The sequence below is a fragment of the Salmo salar genome, chromosome 08 (genome assembly GCF_965601325.2).
Source record: "Salmo salar chromosome 08, fSalSal1, whole genome shotgun sequence".
In the NCBI taxonomy this organism is placed as follows: Eukaryota; Metazoa; Chordata; class Actinopteri; order Salmoniformes; family Salmonidae; genus Salmo; species Salmo salar.
Genome location: NC_138298.1, coordinates 14,397,706 through 14,415,252, shown reverse-complemented (window position 1 = coordinate 14,415,252; position 17,547 = coordinate 14,397,706). Strand labels below are relative to the sequence as shown.

The 17,547-nt window shown below is 42.0% G+C and overlaps 1 non-coding gene across 1 annotated transcript; it reads left to right on the top strand.

Annotated features, from left to right (window-relative positions):
- Positions 1–9,279: 9,279 nt before the first annotated feature.
- On the top strand, positions 9,280–14,271 carry LOC106610030 (uncharacterized). Its single transcript, XR_014393067.1, has 4 exons — positions 9,280–9,356; positions 9,684–9,742; positions 12,294–12,351; positions 14,055–14,271. It is a non-coding gene; the product is annotated as an uncharacterized LOC106610030 (transcript).
- Positions 14,272–17,547: the final 3,276 nt, after the last annotated feature.

Here is a 17,547-nt window from a genome sequence, read left to right as displayed (position 1 = left end):
GGCGTAGCAGTCAGACATCTTTGTCCTCATCTTGTCGTGTCCCATGTATATATCTTTTTATATCTTTTTTCTTCGCATATCTTTTTTATATTTTTCTAAACCTCAAATTCAGAATACTCTCCTGCAACCTGCCTCACCCAATCCATCGTGGATCTGCTTTTTTCTAAAGTATTTTTCTTTACTTTTGAACCGGAACCCCAACAGAAGCTAGCCAACTAACTAGCTACTAGCTAGTAGTCAGCTAACCACTGCTAGCGGTCATTAGCTAACCTTTAGCTCGGAAAATTCTCACCAGTTTGCACAACGCGATTCAAACCAGAGCATACCGGACTTATTTTCTCTCCATATCCCCGGATTCCTACCGCAAGCTCTGAATATTTTCAACTGGATCATCGCAGCTAACTAGCTGCAATCCGAATGGCTACTCCTGGCTAATGTCGCTGTCCCGAAGCAAGCACCAATTAGCCTGGAGCTAGCCCATGCTAGGTCCATCTCCCATCTAGCTGAAGAGGTCCATCAGCCACTCCTGGTCTACAATACCTATTTTGCCAATTGGCCTGGACCCCTTTTACTGCCGGTTTGGAGCCCCACCGATCCTTCACGACTGGACTACCGACATAATCTGCCCGAGGGGGTTCTTCAACTGGCTACAACATTGCAACATCCCCTGAATGCCCATCTGCTAGCCTGCTAGCCACGGCCCGCTAGCTGTCTAGAGCATATCAGACTGTTAGCTGAATAGGTCCATCGGCCAATTTCTTTGGCCACTATACTTATTTTGCCAATTGGACTGGACCCCTTTACTACACAGAACCCTACTAATCCATCACGACTGGTCTGCCAAAGTAACCGCACGAGGAGGCTCCGCACGAGGAGGCTATAACAGACTTCTTCCGTCGCGACGTCCCTCTAAGGCCCTTCTGCAAGCTTGCTAGCCCTGGCCCGCTAGCTGTCTGAATCGCGTGTCTCTAGCCAGCCTAACTACTCACTGGACCCCTATGATCACTCGGCTACGCATGCCTCTCCCTAATGTCAATATGCCTTGTCCATTACTGTTCTGGTTAGTGATTATTGTCTTATTTCCCTGTAGAGCCTCTAGCCCTGCTCAATATGCCTTAGCTAACCCTTTAGTTCCACCTCCCACACATGCGGTGACATCACCTGGTTTAAATTATGTTTCTAGAGACAATATCTCTCTCATCATCACTCAATGCCTAGGTTTACCACTGTATTCACATCCTACCATACCTTTGTCTGTACATTATGCTTTGAATCTATTCTATCGTGCCCAGAAACCGGCTCCTTTTAATCTCTGTTCCGAACGTACTAGACGACCAGTTCTTATAGCCTTTAGCCGTACCCTTATCCTACTCCTCCTCTGTTCCTCTGGTGATGTAGAGGTTAATCCAGGCCCTGCAGTGCCTAGCTCCACTCCTATTCCCCAGGTGCTCTCATTTGTTGACTTCTGTAACCGTAAAAGCCTTGGTTTCATGCATGTTAACATTAGAAGCCTCCTCCCTAAGTTTGTTTTATTCACTGCTTTAGCACACTCTGCCAACCCGGATGTCCTAGCCGTGTCTGAATCCTGGCTTAGGAAGACCACCAAAAACCCTGAAATTTCCATCCCTAACTATAACATTTTCTGACAAGATAGAACTGCCAAAGGGGGCGGAGTTGCAATCTACTGCAGAGATAGCCTGCAGAGTTCTGTCTTACTATCCAGGTCTGTACCCAAACAATTCGAGCTTCTACTTTTAAAAATCCACCTTTCCAGAAACAAGTCTCTCACCATTCCGGCTTGCTATAGATCACCCTCTGCCCCCAGCTGTGCCCTGGACACCAATGTGAATTGATTGCCCCCCATCTATCGTCAGAGCTCGTGCTGGTAGGTGACCTAAACTGGAACATGCTTAACACCTCGGCCATCCTACAATCTAAGCTTGATGCCCTCAATCTCATACAAATGATCAATGAACCTACCAGGTACAACCCCAAATCCGTAAACACAGGCACCCTCATAGATATCATCCTAACCAATTTGCCCACCAAATACACCTCTGCTGTCTTCAACCAAGATATCAGCGATCACTGCCTCATTGCCTGCATCCGTAATGGATCTGCGGTCAAACGACCACCCCTCATCACTGTCAAACGCTCCCTAAAACACTTCAGCAAGCAGGCCTTTCTACTCACCCCATCCTGGGTATCCTGGAAGGATATTGACCTCATCCCGTCAGTAGAGGATGCCTGGTTATTCTTTAAAAGTGCCTTCCTCACCATCTTAAATAAGCATGCCCCATTCAAAAAATGTAAAACCAGGAACAGATATAGCCCTTGGTTCACTCCAGACCTGACTGCGCTTGACCAGCACAAAAACATCCTATGGTGTACTGCATTAGCATCAAATAGCCCGCGTGATATGCAAATGAAGTTAGGAACCAATATACACAGGCAGTTAGGAAAGCTAAGGCTAGCTTTTTCAAGCAGAAATTTGCATCCTGTGGCACAAACTCCAAAAAGTTCTGGGACACTGTAAAGTCAATGGAGAATAAGAGCACCTCCTCCCAGCTGCCCACTGCACTGAGGCTAGGAAACAATGTCACCACGGATAAATCAACTATAATTGAGAATTTCAATAAGCATTTTTCTACGGCTGGCCATGCTTTCCACCTGGCTACCCCTACCCCAGTCAACAGCCCTGCACCCCCCACAGCAACTCGCCCAAGCCTCCCCCATTTCTCCTTCACCCAAATCCAGATAGCTGATGTTTTGAAAGAGCTGCAAACTCTGGACCCCTACAAATCAGCTGGGCTAGCTGGACCCTTTCTTAAATCAATAAATCAATGTAAAAGTTTACATAGCTGGCCATATTTGGATGTTAAATTGTACTTTATGGGTTGTTTATTTGGGGCGGCAGGTAGCCTAGTGGTTAGAGCATTGGGCCAGTTTCCGGAGGGTTGCTGGATTGAATCCCTGAGCTGACAAAGTAAAATTCTGTTCTTCTGAGTCTGAACAAGGCAGTTAACCCACTGGTTCCCCGGTAGGCCATCATTGTAATAACAATTTGTTCTTAACTGACTTGCCTAGTTAAATAAAGGTTACATGTTAGGCTTCTTCTAAGCCATCATTTTGTACTACATATTGTGACGACCCTCCCACTCTGTCTGCCGTATTTTCTCTCTTTGCTCGTGTTCCTTATTAGGATGCCGGTCGGCGGAGTTGGGAGGGTAGTCAGCTAGATGGGAAACACCTGGGCTCGGGTGTGTCCCAGGATAAAGGCACCTCTTCCACATTCATTGGAGAGACTCTCTCCATGCAGACACTTTGTTGATTTTGGTTGTGTAGTTTTGTGGCTTTTTGGTTATTTGCTTTGGCACCTTTCAACACCCTGCATTATTACATTCAGGTATGCAAAACACTCACTTACACTACTGATTACACACGCCATTGTTAATTATTTAGTTACTTTAGTTAATAAGTATATATTTTGATACTCGGTCTCCCTTTTGTTGCGAACTCGGAGCCGGTTCGTAACAAGTGGGGGCTCATCCGGGATCTTGAACTTGTGTTTGGGAGAAAACATGGAGGTATGTTAAATTCTGTAGGTGCTTTGTTTGTATATTTTGTTAGTTTGAGTTTGGTGCTCAGTACTGGTTTGCCTTTGTTTTTTTGGTTTGTGTGCTGCGTTGGAGAGTACATTGGTTAGTTTCCAGGCCCTGCCCAGCCTGGAAAACGCTTGTTCTACTCACTGTTGGGACATTGTACTCACCTCCTCAGACCAATCAGCTGTGTACCTCGGTGGGAGATTTGGATAGGGTAGTGAAACTTACTACCCGGAGCTAAAGCCTTTTTCCCCTGATAGGCTTAGCGACGTGTTTCATTTTGGAATATGTTGGGCATTGTTAATGTTTGTTATTTTTGTGTGGTGTCTGTGGACTGAGTGGTTGTCTCAGGGGCACATCCGTGGCTTGGTGGAATCTACCAGCGTGCTGGGGGGTTACTTCCTTGCCAGCGGGCTACAGTGCATAATTATCCACTGCAAATCTGCATGAAGACTAGGGTTGAGTTATTGTAGGTTTTGGGGAAGCTCCATATCTCATCTCTTTTCTGTGGTGCCCGGTGTGATTGTATTTTCTCTTGTTGTGGTCTGGTGTGCTCAACAGAACCGTTGGGGTGACTATGAACCGTTGGGGTGACTATGAACCGTTGGGGTGACTATGAACCGTTGGGAGATGTTGTTTGCGTTTGTAGCTGATACGGTCTCTTGTGTGCCCTGTTCCTGAGTGTTATGTGACTGACCATTGTTTGGTTTTGTCATGTTCTAACTTTCCTGTCTGTTCCCTCCTGGTCTTGTGTTCTCCTTTCCTCTTAAATGTTGCTTCCTGTGCGCAAAGGTTGCTGAGGTCTGGGGAGAAGGAGGTTGGCTGGGGCAAGTGGAAGGTGAACATGTAACCCCTCATCAGTTTGGGACACAGAGGCTGTGTCAGTTTGGGACGCAGAGGCTGTGTCAGTTTGGGACGCAGAGGCTGGTACGTTGTTCCGGGGCCCTTGTTGGTCCCTGGTTTTATGGGGGGGTGTGTGACGACCCTCCCACTCTGTCTGCCGTATTTTCTTTCTTTGCACTTGTTCCTTATTAGGATGCCGGTGGGCGGAGTTGGGAGGGTCGTCAGCTAGATGGGAAACACCTGGGCTCGGGTGTGTCCCAGGATAAAGGCACCTCTTCCACATTCATTGGGGAGACTCTCTCCATGCAGACACCTTGTTGTTTTTGGTTGTGCTAGTTGTGGCTTTTTGGTTGTTTGCTTTGGCACCCTTCAACACTGCATTATTACATTCAGGTATGCAAAACACTCACTTACACTACTGATTACACACCATTGTTAATTACTTAGTTTACTTTATTTAATAAATATATATTTTGATACTCCTTGTCTCCACGTTGTCTCCCTTTTGTTGCGAACTCTGAGCCGGTTCGTAACAATATAATAATGAAATTATATCTTTACATTAAAAACCAGTCTATCAGAATTTCAGTCATTTCAATAAATGTTATACGCCTTGATCTTCAAGAATATGACTTGGAAATATGGAAGTATAGATTGGCCAAATTGTTTTACCTGAGAATAACCCCACAACGAAGGACGTATTAGCCAGCCCTACGCTATTTATGAATGGGCTCATTGATTTGAGTTGAAAAATAAATGCTGTGCTTATGGAATGGCAGATTTGAGCACAAGTGAAAAGTGCTATATGTGAAAAATAAATGCCATATGCTGCATTTCCTATAGGCCTATTGTTTACCTTTTTAGTTGGTGACAATTTGATATCTTGATAATATGCAGCTGTTTAAAGGGCAAATCCACAAATGAAACAATAACAAAACGGTCGCCCCGCCTCTGTTTTGGTAAATAACTGAGGGATGGGCCTGGAGAAATGTAACCACGCTCAGATTTAATAGACAGAGCTATGGAAGAACTGACCATCCATGATATCACATTATTGCTTTAACCATGTTTTGAGTTGAGTTGTTTAAATGTACAATGTTTACAAACATTGGAGAAAAACAAGCTTATATTTTGGGTTCTCATGGAGTGTGACAGTTGAACTAAGCTCATGAGGCATTTATAAGTTATATTCTTCAAGAATCAATGGATATATATACAGTACCAGTTTAGACACCTACTCATTAAAAGTATCTGTAATCTCAAAATATTTTAGTTAGTAACGTATTACAGTTACTGTCTTTTTTAATCCCTTACTCCCCAACCCTGCCATGCCTACCTATGGGGCTCTGGCAAAGACCACTCCAGCATCACCTTTTGCCTGCTCACCAATGGGAAGAACATAATTATTTAAGCTTTATTTAAATAGGTAAGTCAGTTACAAACAAATTCTTATTTACAATGACAGCGTACCCCGGCCAAACCCTAACCCAGACAACACTGGGCCAATTGTGCACCGCCCTATGGGACTTCCAATCACAGCCAGTTGTGATATAGCCTGGAATCAGACTAGGGTCTGTAGTGACACCTCTAGCACTGATATGCAGTGCCTTAAACCGCTGTGCCACTCGGGAGCATGTATTACCTGTCCTGACTGCCATTGGTAATACAACAGTGACTATATGTTTGTTGGTTCACAGAAATGTGTATGGAGCAAGTTTTGAATTTTTTATTGAACTTTTATTTAACTTGCAAGCACATGGAGACTTGCAAGATGATGTGATGAAGTCCAGAATGACAGATGGGCTTGAAACTGATGTCTCTGAATGGAGAGAGACCTGGCACTCAACATTAAAATTGTACTAGACTCGTTTGACTTTTATTGTCTTTTTTAAAATTATTGAATGGTATCAGTCAATATGGGGAGTGAGAACCCCTGTGTATTCTGCAACAGGATCAGGGAACTCCTGTTGTATACGGGACAACACACAGGAAGATATTGACCACTCTGACATGTTTGCCAAGGTAGCCCCATTACCACCAGACAAAATGCCGATAGGCACAGTATCTGTATCGGCTGGGAATGAAAGGTGAGAGGTGCACATTGTTATATTATTAGAACACTGTTTCTGTAGTATTATGTAAAAGGCTTGTTTATTTTACATTGACCTGTTACTACAATTAAAAGTGATCAAAACAACTTCTCATATTACTCTGTAGGCTACTGACCTACTGAATTCAAAGTTTCCTCCAGCATCTCACCATACATCTGCCTGTAGTAATTAAACTCAACCTAGGAGGTTTGTTTATTGTGATTGAGTGGGGAGAAAAAGGTGCTGTCACAGTTCTGACAGATGTGTGTGTTTTGGTGGTGGCAAGAACACACCCAAGAAACACCCACATGAAACAAACTAATGTTTGGCTTCTGTCATGGATGCCAGCAATCCTTGAGGAGCCATAAAACAAGGTCAAATCGCTAGCGAGACACCTACGGCAACATCCAGTGAAATTGCAGAGTGCGAAATTCAAAATTCTAAAATCGTAATATTAAACATGAAAATACAAGTGTCTTACATCATTTAAAAGCTTAACTTCTTGTTAATCCAACCGCGTTGTCAGATTTCATAAAGGTTTTACAGCAAAAGCATACCATGCGATTATCTGAGGATAGTGCCCCACATCAAAATAAATAAATCACTTACCTTTGAAGATCTTCCTCTGTTTGCAATCCCAAGGGTCCCAGCTACACAATGAATGGTTGTTTTGTTTGATAAAGTCATTCTTTATATCCAAAAAAGTCTGTTTAGTTGACGCCATTGACTTCACTAATCCAAATGCAAATGAATCCAAAAAGTTACTGGTAAAGTTCGTCCAAACAAGTCAAACGATGTTTCTAATTAATCCTCAGGTACTCTAATATGTAAATAAACGATCAAATTTAAGATGGAGAATAGTATGTTCAATAGGGAAGATAAATAACGAAGAGCGCGCACCTCATTCACACGTGCATCAAGACTACTTTTCTAATGAGGTACACCTTGGAAAAACTACAACTACTTGCTCATTTAAAAAAAAACAAGCCTGGAACCTTTTAAAGACTGTTGACATCCAGTGGAAGCCATAGGTACTGCAATCTGTGTCCTTTTTGAGCCATATCGGACATAAGTTATTCTTTGCAAGAAGTGAGGATGACTGGCGATTGGTTGAAATGTCAGGAGTGGGTGGGGACTTTTCTACAGTGATGATAACTGCAACAATTTGTAGCAGACACATCTAAGTTGTTTTGTTTGCATCACATTTTTAACTCTAGCTGTAACGAGTTTGACTTTGAACTACCTTGTCAGATGGAATAAGACCACAGTGAGTAATGAATGCCGGTAGAATTATTTAAAGAGCAACTGAAAAAGCTGATTGGCACGTGTGTTTTTCTGTTGCTCCTTAGAAAAACTATTTTTCAGTCTCGGAGGTGTGTTTCCTGACCAATTATGTATGAGACACTTCCTAAAAATCACCAGAATAAATCTAAGATAACTCAAGAAATCTGTAATGAATTTTGACGTTTTTGCCGAGGATGTTTTAGTTGTGATATTTTACATCTAAGTAAGGTGTTTGGTACAGTATTTCTCAAGTAAAAAAATGCGTCACAGGTTGTTTTCTTATGTAAAAATGTAAATAATAATCGGAACTGCTGGACAGGTCTGTCTCACTGTCTATGCTATTGGATAGAGATTAATCACCGCAGTTGTTCACCCCATGTTAGTGAGTAAATGGACATTGTCAAATCAAAACCCAACCTTCATTTATTTACCCGTTGTGACACATGGATTTTCCAAACTCCGTTTTAGACTAGACTGACTTTATGACCAAAATTCTACATTTCTACATTTCTACATTTTGTAGTCAATTTTGACACTAACATAACTGTTTCTGACTTATATCGATGACAAATAGGCAGCTTTCAAAGGGATTCATTGCTTTTGAAAGGCAGTCGCTGTTTATTCAAAGTTTATTATGTCTTGAACTGGTGGCCAGCGCTGGTGCTTTTTGAAGTAGGGGTGAGTTGACTAAGCCCTTGGACAGGTTTATTATTGTTATGGAGTTCTGAACGGTTTGCGTGTATAATGATATGACAGTGATGCCAAAGTGACGCTTTGCAATAGTATTCAATTCAATTAACCTGTACTGCAGTATCATAAACTTTTTTTCTCTCCAGAAGTCAAATTAAATTTCAAGTGTTCATTAACCCACACTACTGCCTTTTTATCAAAACAATGTAATTACCAAACAAGAGAGCTGAAGGCCTGAGGGTCTGTTTACAAATTCTACCTGTCCTGGGTAAGGTTGCCGGTAGGGTTGTGATTAAACCTCCAAGTCACCGAATTTGCTAGGTCATTTGCAAGCTAAAGTTTGTGACAGTCTCTGCAGTCCTAAATATTCTATGAGAGATGGTCCCTTATTTAGAGAATCTCTCATGCTATACAATAATTCGATTTTACTATAGGCTATGGCAATGTTTTTCATAGATGTAGTCCACCCAATTTAAAAGTGCACATTTACTTCCACATTTTTTTTTTACTATCGTGTAAGATCAACATATACACAAAAATACATTAATAAATAATCAAATCAATTAAATATCCTGTCTTGTAAGGTTAGCTAACGTTAGCAGTGTTTTAGAGATGGGCTGCGTTAAAATGGAATAGCATGCATACATTGACAGCTGGGTGAGAGAGGACTCTGATACAGGAGCTCTGTTTAACGTCATCAAGCCTTTATTAACGTCAAGTCTTTATTTCGCGCGCGTCACGTTTCCATGGCGTCAATTTCAATGGAGCCAATGTATTCCAAGGATTTATGGAGCACTCCACATCTGAAGAGCGGAAGTAGATGGAACATTCCTGTGACTTCGAAAAGGTAGGGAACATTTCACTGATGAATTACGTAATTTACCTATTACACACGTATAAAACAATGGGGATACTGATTAATTAGGTTATGATGGGTTATATTTTGTGATCGAGTTGTGTTGGGTCTGTAGGTTGTCAATGTGTGCTAGCTTTACACAATACACATTGTCAGCTAGGCCACATTAATAAGGCACAAAGACAAGTGCAAGTGAGCCCCGCTTGTTGCATGTAGTGGCTTTTTCTTTGATTGTGATTGTCATCTTAAAGGCTATAGGCTCAATGTGCGATTTTCTGTTGAAACTCATTTAGACAATATTTGTATACTTCCCATTAGATCCTTTGATTCTTCAAAATGTCAGAGAGACCAATTTTCGAACCTTTCAGGGAAAATACGTGAGTCTTCTGTTTATCTGTCATTCATGTAAACTACTGGATTTCTACTGACCTTCTTTAAAAATTGTCTTTTGCCTCCCAACATTTTGTTACTTTTAGCTTTTTAAGGCTCATGGTTGTTATGAATATTTAAAACGTGATCTCATGGCCACTTTACAGTAACACAATAATTTCCTGTCACACTCAAGATCAAATTCAAATAATGTAGATGGTAGGCCTACTGTATTGCATACCAAGTAGATTGATAAACAATAACCCACCCTCTTCTCTTGTTGCTTTACTGCCCATTTAATCAGTCAATCCCATCAGTTATCAGTAGCCTACATAACACATTTTGTATTAAAGTATCACGAGCAGCAAAACAGTCAACAGACATTCCCGTTCAGCTTCTGTGAAAAGTTTGGACTCATTAGGTCTGTGTGCGATGCCCATTGAATGAAAGATGTCTGTGACTGTAGGAAGTCTGTTTAGGAAACACCAAGTTATTACAATATACTTCTTATTGTGTCTCCTTTATCATTCAAAAAACAAACGGCACCTTCCACTTTCATCTGTTGGACCTAACTGTCAAATCGTGGGAATTCCTGATCGCTGTCCTTGGTGCTGAATCCGCTTGTAGCCTAGGCTATTTTCCTATTCGTTTGTTTACCTTTTACGTGGCAAAGTCACTAACAGGCCATATCAGGCGATGATGGTAGGCTAATCTTATTATAACGTTTGGGCAATGTCCAAAACATCCAGTGAATTTCCGAAATGTGAATGCAGTGTGTGTCTCCTTCCAAAGAGCCCTTAGGCCTAGGTGTGCGCACATTGCCTCGTGCTCATGGAACAATATGATGCTTCTGACCAGATCCAATTTAGAAATATTGTTGTTTGTTTAAAAAAACAGATGTATGGTGTTTCGTTTAATTTGATTAAAAACCAAACGTATTAGAAAGATTCACGTTCCATGCGTTTATGGCAGTGGCGTGTATTCGTGGAGCTTTCATGCTTCCCCCCAAAATTGACCAATATTATTTTTTTAAATAACATAAAGTAATGTATATTTCGTCTCTCTTTGTTTTATAATTTTCCTTCAATTCACAAGAGTCTGAATGTACTGTATCTCACCGGAGAAAGCATCAGCGCGTCTCTGTATGTGTTGGCCATTGATCTGATGCTGTCTGTTCCAAAAGAGTATGACGTTGCCCGTAGCATTAAATACAAGGGAAACCCAGGGACGCCGCCAGGGATTTTGTGCCCCATGAAAAGATATCACATTGGACCACACCACCACAGGCCACACCAACCCTGCGCATTTGGTGTAACCACACACCTCCAGAACCCAATTGACCCATTGAAAGATTTCAATAACTCTACCTTTGCATGCTTGCAACTCTCTTGTAGTCCAATATTTACTGTACGATATTTACTGACAGTGAGCTGTGAAAATATAACACTGTGTAGACATGCACGCAACATTCTGCACACATTGGAATTCACTATTTGATGCAAGACTGATACCCTCTATAAAAAAAGTGCTAAAGGCCATCTTTTACAGTCTAAATGTAATTTGAATGGTAAAATGATCTTAACATTAATGAATAACTTTAAATAAATAGAACTTAAATATACACTAACCTCTTCAATTAAAATAAATTAACATTAAAATCTATGGAATGATATAACAAACCAAATAATAAAATCAGCAGCAGATTGTTGAACTAAGTATACATACCAACTAGACAATAAGCAGCTGGAAAAGTGGAAATGGGAAACTAAATGGAAATGGAAAGACCTGATGGTGGCGCTAGAGGAAAGGTCAAGTGGTCACCAAATCAATAGGTTTCTTCCACTTGGGGTCTTGATTATGCACAACAAATTTTATGGCAATCCAGCCATTACTTTGAGATATATCTTGTTCTCAGCCTGTGTATAGTGATCCAATATCCATAGCCATGCCATTTAACAGTTATCACTGGCCCTTGCTCAGTCTTACTCACCAAGAGCCCAGCACCGAGCCTTCTTGCTAGCAAAGTCACTGAAAGTCTTTGAAGTCCAGCTTTCTAGCTAACTGACTTTCAATGGACAGCATGGCAAGACTGCAAAGCCTGTCCTGGGACATAGTGGACCTTAAATCGTTTTTTATCAGTTTTAGCTTACTGAAAGCTCTCTCGTCACGAGCAACAGTCACAGGCATGGTTCAAAATATATGTAAAGCAATGCACACTTCCCAAAAAATGCTTTGCAACTGTATCTTACAAACTGCATTCAGGAGAACAAGAGGGGACAAGTTAGGGGGGAAAGTGGCAGCATATACAGTGTTCAGGTGTCTTACTTCATTTTGAAACTCAGGTGTAAGATCTCTGGAATACTTCATGATCAGTGGTTGGCACACAGAAGGGACTTTATCCTCGCTAATCTGCCCAACTTTCAGAACAGCAGAAAATTCTCGTACAATTTTTGCAGTGGTGTGGAACCTAGTGTTCTTATGATGTTGTCCATAGCAGTAAAAAACACTGTGTTCCTACATACCGTTGCTGCACTGTCCTGAGCTGTCTCCTCTTTATAGGTCTCATCATGGAATCTCTTCCTTTTCTGCTGGCGGCTGTGTTCTTTGCCAAATTGAGGTGAACCATCCATTTGCATGGCAATCAGTGTTGCCTCAGACAGGAGAGACTCCCATCCATCTCTAAGAGCCTGGATCTCTTCATTTAAGGCTTTGATATTGGCTGCCTTTGTGTCAAGTAAATGTTTTCCTGACTGGAGAATCACATTCCTTTTCTCAATGCATTGCAGTACCTGCAATTATGCCAACTGATATGTCATTCAACACAATGCTGCTCACCTCCTTCTTCAGATGGGAGTAGGGCTTGTTTAGAGGTATGGGGAGACAGGGCTGCTGAGCCTGAAGCTGCATCTGTTGGCCTTGGCACCAGGCAGGTTCAGGGACAACTGATTTAGTATGAATAGCTTGCTAAAAGTTTGCCTGCATTGATTTAATATACAGAGGCTCTCTGGATGTTTACTTTTTGCCAAAAACAAGAAAATACAAATAAAGCGTTAGCTTTATTAGTACATTGTAAATATTATATTATATTAATGATGATAGGTTAATAATTTGTTAATAATGTTCTAATAATTTTTTAGGGCTCCTGTCAGTCACAGGCTGTCACGTCCTGACCAGTATAGGGGTTATTTGTTATTGTAGTTTGTTCAGGACGTGGCAGGGGGTATTTGTTTTATATAGTTCGGGTTATGTGTGTATGTAGAGGGGTGTTTGGTTTATGTATTCCGGTTTTTTTTGTAATTGTTCTATGTTAGTATATTTCTATGTTCTGTCTAGTCTATTGTAGTTCTATGTTTAGTTTATTGGGGTTGGACCTTCAATTGGAGGCAGCTGGTTGTCGTTGCTTCTGATTGAAGGTCCTATAAATTAGGAGTTTGTTTTCATGGGGGTGTGGGAGGTTGTTTGTTGCATAGCTGTGTGTTACATGCAAGACGTTCGTTCGTTCGTTCGTTCGTTCGTTCGTTCGTTCGTTCGTTCGTTCGTTCGTTCGTTCGTTCGTTCGTTCGTTCGTTTTTCTTGTTTTGTTCGTATGTGTTCTAATAAAGTTAATATGAGCACTCAACCCGCTGCGCCTTGGTCCATCCACCACGACCACCGTTACACAGGCCCTTAGAATCGTCCTAACCCCCCCCCATATGGCGCCCCTGGGGAAACCAGCGAGCGTTTGGCCTCCCTTGATAAAAAAAGTATAAACTAATAGTCAATCAGCGTTAAGCTAAACTGAGTGAGCTCAACTGTGAATGGTAAAAAAAAAAGTAAAGGGAAGCCAGTTTGGATTTGGCGTCACTCCTATCAAATTTCATTGAGAGCATACTTAATTGACAGAAACAACTTGAATTTTCGCATCTTGTTGTGTTGTCCTCTGGTGGCTAGCAAGCTAAAATCGGCCCTTTCTTAAATTAGCCAATGATGGAGAAAGTGATTTGGACTTGTCGTTTTACTTAATTCTCCGTACCGGCCAATGATTATCAAGGTGATCCAACCATTAATTTATACATTGTGCCCCTGGCCTGAGAGGATAGAAGTTCAATATGTATCTAGATGTAGAACGCTCATGTTAACTAGCTAACGTTGCCCATGAAAGGAAGTTATGCTAGCGAGCAAGCATTTTAGCCAGGTAGCCAAGGACACACACACACACACACACACACACACACACACACACACACACACACACACACACACACACACACACACACACACACACACACACTGCTAGCCTACCTTACCACTACACCTTAACTGTGAGACCTTTCTACCCAGGCCAGAGCCCAGTGTGTCCAGCCATCCCCACACCTCGCCCTTCTCCCTGGGTAATCGTGAGCTCACCACTGTGTCCCTGAAAGTGGCAGAGGATAGCCCGCTATGCCACAAGCCCAGAGTGATCCTCACCCCTCAGCGCAGCAGTGCCCGCTTCGGAGTGCCCAGCCACAGCCCTTTCTTCTGTAGGAACAACCCCCACCCACAGAGGGTCAGGCACATCAAGGGTTAGTTTGATACACCCAGAGACACAAAGAGGCATGCACATTTCCACACATGCAAACACACACACACACACACACACACACACACACACACACACAGTGTCTATTAATTTACTAATAGTTGAGTCACATTCCCACCTAGCAGATGATGAATAGCATTGGTACAGTGCCTCAATATTATTGAATTCAACAATGCCTCCATCCTTCATATAAGACATTTTTAATCCATGTCTGTTGTTTGCACAGGTATCAATGACAAACAAATCTGTGCTGTCAATGATGTCACCTTTGGCCAGTTTCCCCAGTACTGCTTGGGCAGGGTCCTGACCCTTGAGAAGAATCTGGTATTGCAGTCAAACATACCGACGGCGGCCATCGGCACCAACAGCACCTACCTCCCTATTGACGTCCTCACGGGCCTCCAGTTCTTCCCCCTGAAGCAGACGGATTCCCCCTCTCTGAGGTTATGTACGTTCAGACAGTCTGTCAGTCTGGTCCCAGATCTGTTTGTGTCATGTCAATGGCCATAGGAGTTGGCAAGACTCCTTCAATACAGCAAGTCTCTGTCAATATGAACCTTTCTCTCTTTTTATGGTGATGTCATTTATGTACAAACCTAGCCCTATTGATCCTGTGATATAGTGTTGTAACAAAGTAGTTCTCTTGTAAAATGGATGTGCTTTGGTTCTTGCCCAGCTGCATCCAGCTGTATTCCCGTGGAGTAGCCTATTGTACATTATTTTGTGTTTACAACTATGATGTACCTACGTACTGGTAAACAAAGTTACGATGACGTTATATTGATCTTGTATTTTAGCTGCATGTTATGCCTGGATATTATAGTGTTTCTGAAAGTAAAAATAGGCATGTAGAGTGAGAATGAAACTCTAGACCCTATAGCATTCTGCTACAGGCTACAGGTAACCAGATATTAGTGTGGCGGTTAAGCACTTCATTGTATCCATCTACCCTATCATGTTACAACTGCTGCACAAAGCAGCTCATTCAATACAAATGGTAAATTGGTAGGGATGATGAATGGAAAACAACAATTATTTAAAACTATGTTCATAATGGTGCCCTAAAGACACTCAAAATTGATGTATGTATTTGTGTGTGTGTGTGTGTGTGTGTGTGTGTGTGTGTGTGTGTACTGTATATGTGTGTCTGCATGTGTCGTTATGCTATCGGCATTGTATTTGGGAAATTAAGTTGCATAATGAAAATAATTGTATATAAAAAATAAAAAATAATCACAGTACTGTACAGTGTAAACATCGAAATCACATGTATGCAGGTGTCACACATGTTTGTCAGATCTTGAATAAGGCATATGTAGGCCTTATTGCAGGCTTATGAACAGTGCATCTCCTGTCCATAGTGTTAGCAGAGAATTAATTAGCTGCTTTTTTGTTCTCTTCCAAGTGACCGAGGCCTGGCGTGAGGAGTTGCGAGAGTTGACAGAGAGGGCAGGGCTTTTGGGACCAGGTGGAAGAGGTGAGATGGAATATTATTTTTTCTGAAGATGAAATGTTATTATTATATACTGCCCAGCCAGGTCTGGGTAAATTCCACTTCAACTCCACCACAAGAAAGGCTGAATCCTAACTGGAGATCTCTTAACTCCAGATTTTGACATCGATGAGAGAAGTGGGATTGAATTGAAATTGTATTGACTCCAACCCCAACTGCTGCATTCTGCTGCAAAATATAAAATGTTGTTTAATAATGTAATCCTAACACTTAAGAGGAAACCATCTCAGTCAAAATTATTTTGGGGCCTCCCGAGTGGCGCAGCGGTCTAAGGCACTGCATTGCAGTGCTAGAGGCATCCCTGCAGGCCTGGGTTTGATCCTGGGCTGTATCACAACCGGCCGTGATCGGGAGTCCCATAGGGCGGCGCACAATTGGCCCAGTGTTGTCCAGGTTAAGGGGGGGCTTTGGCCAGGGGGGCTTTACTTGACTCATCGTGCTCTAGCAACTCCTTGTGGCAGGCCGGACACCTACAGGCTGACCATGGTCGTCAGGTGAATGGCGTTTCCTCTGACACATTGGTGCGGCTGGCTCCCGGGTTAAATGGGCAGGTGTTAAGGAGCGTGGTTGGGGCGGTTGTTAAAGAGCGAGGATGCATGAGTCGACCTTCACCTCCTGAGCACGTTATGGAGTTACAGTGATGAGACAAGATCGAAATTGAGGGTAAAATACCCACATTATTTAAAAAATAATAATTATAACATTTATAAGTGTTATAGATGTATATTCTGTGTCTGGTGAAAAAAATTTTTTGGTTTGAGGGTTAGGTTTAGGTAAGAGTTAGGGTTAATATTACAATTAGGATTAGGGTTGTTGGTTGTAACCCCATTGCCCTCTGACCTCCAGGCAGTGGTGTCCCCTTCTTCCCCCACTCCAGCTGTGTGTCAGCCCTCGGGGGGTCTAGACATGACAGAGAGGGGAACCTTAAACTACAGCTGATGGTGAGCACGAGTGATCTTCATGTTTGAAAACAATTCCAAGGCACTTCCCACTGGGCAAAGACATCAATTTAACGTCTATTCCATCTTGGTTCAATGTCATTTCATTGACAAGGCTTGGAAACAACGTTGATACAACCAGTGTGTGCCCAGTGGGTTGTCAGATACAGTAAATTACAATTTTAATGTCTTTATTACATTGGTATACTGTATATCCGCAAGGAATGTTAAAAACAATTGCAATTTGCATGTTTCAGTTATAGGTTGCCTTCATGATGGCCTTCGAGTTACAGCTTGTAACACGTTATGACATAGTTTGAACACTCTTATATGTTGTAGGTGATTGATATGTTGTGTCAGATACTGCAAACTGAGTCTATAGGGGATGTCCAGCAATGGATTCTGACAGCTGGTCAAAGAGGTAAGTGCACTGGGCTGCACATATACACCAATCCATTTAGCATGCAGTCACTGTTATCTAGAGCCCTTTTCTAGTTGTTGAAATCCAGCTGCAGAGCATAGAGAGGGAAAGACAAAATTAGATAGATAAGATAGCTCTTTATTCATACCCCAAAGGAAATTTGATAGCACCATCCAAATGAACAGTAACAAAAGGGTACATTTTCAAGAAACATTTTTATCACAACATTAAAGTGAGACTCAGCAATTAGCTTTGCCACAGGCAAAATGAACCACTAATATTGCAGATGAGCGAGATGCAAGACACCCTCACACAAAGTATATGATACACTCACACAAAGACTTTAAAAGTTCCCAAAATAGTGTTAATCGGGACCATAA